This window comes from Octodon degus, unplaced genomic scaffold (genome assembly GCF_000260255.1).
Source record: "Octodon degus isolate 3935 unplaced genomic scaffold, OctDeg1.0 scaffold00161, whole genome shotgun sequence".
Taxonomy (NCBI): domain Eukaryota; kingdom Metazoa; phylum Chordata; class Mammalia; order Rodentia; family Octodontidae; genus Octodon; species Octodon degus.
Genome location: NW_004524737.1, coordinates 1,872,946 through 1,878,110, shown reverse-complemented (window position 1 = coordinate 1,878,110; position 5,165 = coordinate 1,872,946). Strand labels below are relative to the sequence as shown.

The 5,165-nt window shown below is 39.0% G+C and overlaps 1 pseudogene; it reads left to right on the top strand.

Annotated features, from left to right (window-relative positions):
- Positions 1–2,274: 2,274 nt before the first annotated feature.
- On the top strand, positions 2,275–3,157 carry LOC101589873 (annotated as a pseudogene).
- Positions 3,158–5,165: the final 2,008 nt, after the last annotated feature.

Below are 5,165 nucleotides of genomic sequence, written 5' to 3'. Positions count from 1 at the left end.
TTTTAATCACAGAATCTGCCAGTGTTTTCCTCTTTCATTTTCATTCAAATTTAGACTGAAATTGAGCAATAAGACATCTGTACTCTGGATCATCCAAATGACCTTAGTATATTGTCATCTAATTATGTCCATCAAATATTCTTTTTCCTCATATTAGATACAAGTGATATTAATTCATTGGCACTAATAATTATATCAAACAGTGACCTCAATATGGAAAAATGCTGAGGGTTAGCTAAGTGATTTCATAAAGCTTGAAATGAACCAACATACTTATGAAAGAATTAGAAGAAAAATAAATGTATGGTATAAACCAGTTTCAAGGGCCAGGGAGATGGCTCAGTAGAATAAGTGCCTCCCTGGCAAGTGCAAGCATCTGAGTTCAATCCCTGGTTCCACCAAAACAAATAAATAAATATAAATAAATAAACCTGTTTCACAAAAATTCATATTGAACTAAATTAATCTTACAAAGCAGGTTTGCTCATGTATACCTGTTGTCCAAGCACTTGGGAGACCCAGGAGGGAGGATGGAGAAAGGTAGAAGCCAGTTTGGGATACACGGTGAACTCAATGGCAACCTGAAATACATAGTGAGACCCTGTCCCCAAAACATGAAAAACAGATTTAAAAAAAAGAGACAGAGAGCTAAAAATATCTTGGGCATTGCTAGCATGTTTAGTGCCTATATTTAAATAAAATAAGGTAACCATTCACTAAAAACAAAACATACATCTAAATAATTAAAAACTATAATGAATTCTAAGTCTCTAAAATTATGTTACTATACTAATATAGAAAAGGTAGGTCTCTTCCTTATAAAAGAATGCTAAGTGCTAGAATTGAAATCTATTTGGTTATGATTTATATTCATCTTTTTCAATTGAAATAAAAAATCTTAAAGTTGTGATAAATAATCACAAACAGCTGCTTAGTGTAGAGGAAAAATTGTAGTCAAGAACCATGATATCTGCATGTCTCAGACCACTTTGTATTTCAACTTTAAAACCACAAGTGTTAAGCATTTGTAAGACATTATAAAATGAGAGTCATGTAAGATAAGCCCAGATTACTTAATTTTCAATCACCAATTTACTAAATTTAATGTGTTTATTGAATTATTTAGATGCACCAGACCCTGAGCCCAATAATGGACCTTGGATTTCGCATATTTAGTGTTCTTTGTTTTCAGTCAAGTGGCTGAGCATGAACAAGGACTTCCTCTTTAGCTCTTTCACTCAATGCTTGGGATATATTATTTTGAAGAGGCATTACATTAAGTTCTTTTAATGTACATTCTATACTTTTTAATTGGAAAGATACAACCTGTACCTGAGATAGTATATTGATATGTGGAAATAAATTCTGAAGACAAAACAGATCAAAATTAATCATTTTCAGAGGGTAAGTTGATCCTTATTAGCGACAGTGGTGAAATCCCTGAATGGCTGACTCAGAACTCCAGCTTTTGAGCTTCACACAGCAGTAGTCACAGTAAATAAGATCAGTTCACATTACATGACCAATGCAGTGTAAAATTTGTACACAACTGCTTGCAACGGCCGTTGCTTTCTCCAAACAACACACCCTTCTCTGGAAGTGTCAGAGGTTATTAATCACCTTCATTGTAAACGCATATGTTGGATTTACACAAAATTTACCTTCATGGAAAAAAAATCCCAAATCGATAGTCTTCTAATTATCCTCATATGTAAGTATCAGTGATGATCGCTGAACAGCGTGCATTAAAGCAACTACTGCTTGAGACCAACGTTTTAAAAAGATCTTGATGCTATCATCAGACCATCAATAAAGTTGATCATTGCAAAAACACTGTACTAGACATACTGTTAATACATCACTATATATTGTGGTATGTTGAGCTGATAACACCAGCATGGATTCTTGATTTTAAGGAAAAGAAAGTTCACATTTCCCCTGTCTAATTTATTTTCTGTTAATGAACGTTTTAGTAAGTGAACGTACCTCATCACTTTGCAATTTTCTTCTCCATGTTTCATCACTGATCATCAACCAGAATATATTTGTTATCCAACAAAGTATATGAAGTAACGTTTGGTGTCTCTGGCATTTTCAAAGTTGTGTTACATATTAAGAGTGCATCAGAGCTGGGGGAGGCAGCGGCGGCGGGAAGATGCTGCTCTTTGGCACAAATTGCAATCGATTAGGGATCGGTTCTCAGACTCAAGTTGGAAGTGAGATTCCAGATAAGCGAGGCCGGCATTGCTGCTCTGAACACCTCGGAAGGGGAGAATGGATCTATCAGTAGTGAAAAAGAAGAGCTTCCTAGGAGTCAAAGAAAATAATTTAAAGTCCAGCAGTAGGGCTTGTTCTCCTACCGAATGAAAGGTCTGCTCTGATGAGATGCCCAAAGACAGCTCTCAAAAGACAAAAGGGCCCCCCAAGGAGTCCAGTGAGAAGGACCGCGGCGGGGAGAAGACCGGGAAGAGGCGCAGTGCTTCCAGCCAAAGTAGCAGCACCAGGTCTCGGTCCAGCTCAACTTCTAGCTCAGGCTGTAGTACCAGCGCAGGCCCGAGCAGCTGCTCTTCGGCCCCCAGCTGTTCTGGAAGCTCCAGTACATCTCGAAGCTCCAGTTCCCGCAGCTGCTCTGGCTCTCCAAGCCCTTCTAGGCGCAGCCATAACAGGCGGCGCTCCTGCTCCACACCCAAACCACCTAAAAGAGATGAAAAAGAGAAGAAAAGGCGAAGTCCTTTTCCTAAACCCACCAACGTGCACATTTGGGATGCTTACCAGGAATGTGACTACGGACCACATCATGGAGATATTGTCCACCTATGGGAAGATTAAAATGATTCACATGCCTGTAGAAAGGATGCATGCTCATCTATCCAAAGACTATGCGTATGTGGAGTCTGAGAATCCTGATGAAGCTGAGAATGCACTGAAGCACGTGACTGGAGGACAAATCGCTGTTCAGGAGATCACCGCTGTTGCTGTACTGACTCCCTGGCCCAGGCCGCCGCCCTGACGATTCAGCCCTCCCAAGAGAATGCTGCCACCATCTGCCATGTGGCGAAGGTCACCCCCATGGAGGAGGAGAAGGTCACAGTTCCCTAAGACGCAGTCCGCTGGCTACCACAACCACAGGAGCCACTCCAGCTCCAATTCTTCCTGATAAGAAGCTCACCCCTGTAACGTATATCTCACTCAGCTCAGTTTTGTCACTTCTCTAGCCCAAAGTGGAGCAGTAGAGCAGGATCCCTAACTCAGGCCAATTTCAAAGGCAGCAGTGGAGACACTTGGTCTTAAGGCGGGTTCTGGCTGCAGAAGTGTTGGCTTAGATTAGTGTCCATAAAGGCACCCAACAGTTTTCTGTCTAGGGAGTTCACCCATTCCCACCCATCTTCTGAGAGTCTTCCCAATGGCAGAGCCTGTAGGAAAGAGCTAGCCTCCAGGTGGTAGAGTGCCCCAACCTTTCCAGATGATTTGGGGTAGCTAGCATTCTGGCCATACCTTGGGGGCCAATCTCTGATGCCCATTAGGCCTGACCCTTTGGTACCCGCTTGAGTCCTCCAGAATCTAGGATCAAATCCCCAGAGAGAGAACACCCCCCCCCCTTTAGTTGCCATAAATGGTTCTGTCTTTTCATATTCTCACCTACATTGATACTCCATTTGGCTCCTTTACTCTGAAATGTTGATGAGCAGTTTGAGAGCCAGTTTTGCAGATCGTCATGAGCCTCCACTCCCATTTCTCCTGCTATTCAGTGGTGGTCTTGCAGGTTGTCTTGGTAACATGTACATTGATTTTTTTTTTTTTTTTTTTTGGCTTTTATTGTATAGTCAGTGCTATAAAATTTGAGCTTCGTAACTTTGTAGTATTTTACATAAGATTGTGTTTGTACTTTGTTGTGTAGAGCAAAGGAATTGAATAAGCCTAGGATTAGAATGTGAAAAAAAGAGTGCATGAGATTTTTCTAGACTTCGTGTCATGAAAAATGAAATATTCTATTCTATTCCACTCATTCCCATTTAACAGTCTAAATTAATTAATTTTCAAAAGAAATAATCATTTCAATACTACTCATGGTAGCCAGAAATACATGTAACAATATTTATATTTCCATGTCATTTATTTGTGAATGTACATATAATTATTTTAAACATTTTAAAAGTTGTTCAAGTGTGCATAAATTTACCTGTCCTTTTCTTCCCCCTTACAATGTCCAGTACCCTTCCTCAACTTCAACCCAAGAAAGGATTCCTTCATCTATTCTCTATTCTGCTGCATAGTTTTCAATTCAGCTTTATAATAGTGCACTCTCTAAATAATTTTCTATGTGCATTTTCCATTTCAAATCCTGTCCTGTCTGTGACTATATTTGTAAATAGAAAAACAACCAGTACAGCAAAACATTGACTTAAGAAGTTATAAAGCAAAAAATCTCTTTATCAATGAATGGAAATTGGATTCCAAGCCATAACTTTTGGAAGATATCAGGTTGGTACAAAAAAAAGATAAAGTTCAATTACAGATTGTTAAATATGAACTGATATATTGATTACAAGAAAAATCCAAGGAAGCTCTGCACCTCTACAGAGCCATAAAATTTAGCCCCAAGACAATCAAAATATTAGCTGAATTGTTGCTTTCATCTGTAAATTAAAAAAAGGGAAATCAATATGAGCAGACATAAAAAGTAAAGCATGTGTGTTGATTTCAGGAAAGTTGTGAGTAAATGGCTCAACAATGCTAGCACAGTTTCATCTGTACAGACACTCAAACTTTCTTTCACTAAATCCAGTGGTGCATGTTTCTCTATTTATGTCTACTACATCAGAGAAAGAACATTTTCTCCACCTTACATTCAGTGCTCTTGTGATTGGGTGGTTCATAATGGGCTTGTCCTCTGCAGTATCAAAAAAGCCTCATCAGGTGGCAGTGTGAAATCTGCTAGTAATTTTGTCTCAAATCCCTCCCTGTTGGAATTGGCAGGCCTGCATTTTTTACCCTGAAAGTACACGAGTCTTTCAATGAGAAAAGAATGATTTGTTGAAAGAAGGAGAAAAATGATGTAATAAATTCTATCATATGTGCCAGTGACCAAGACATATGTTATTTGACCACACCCACCTATAGTAACTGAAGCACATTTCATTCATAAAATGAGTACTTAAATATAT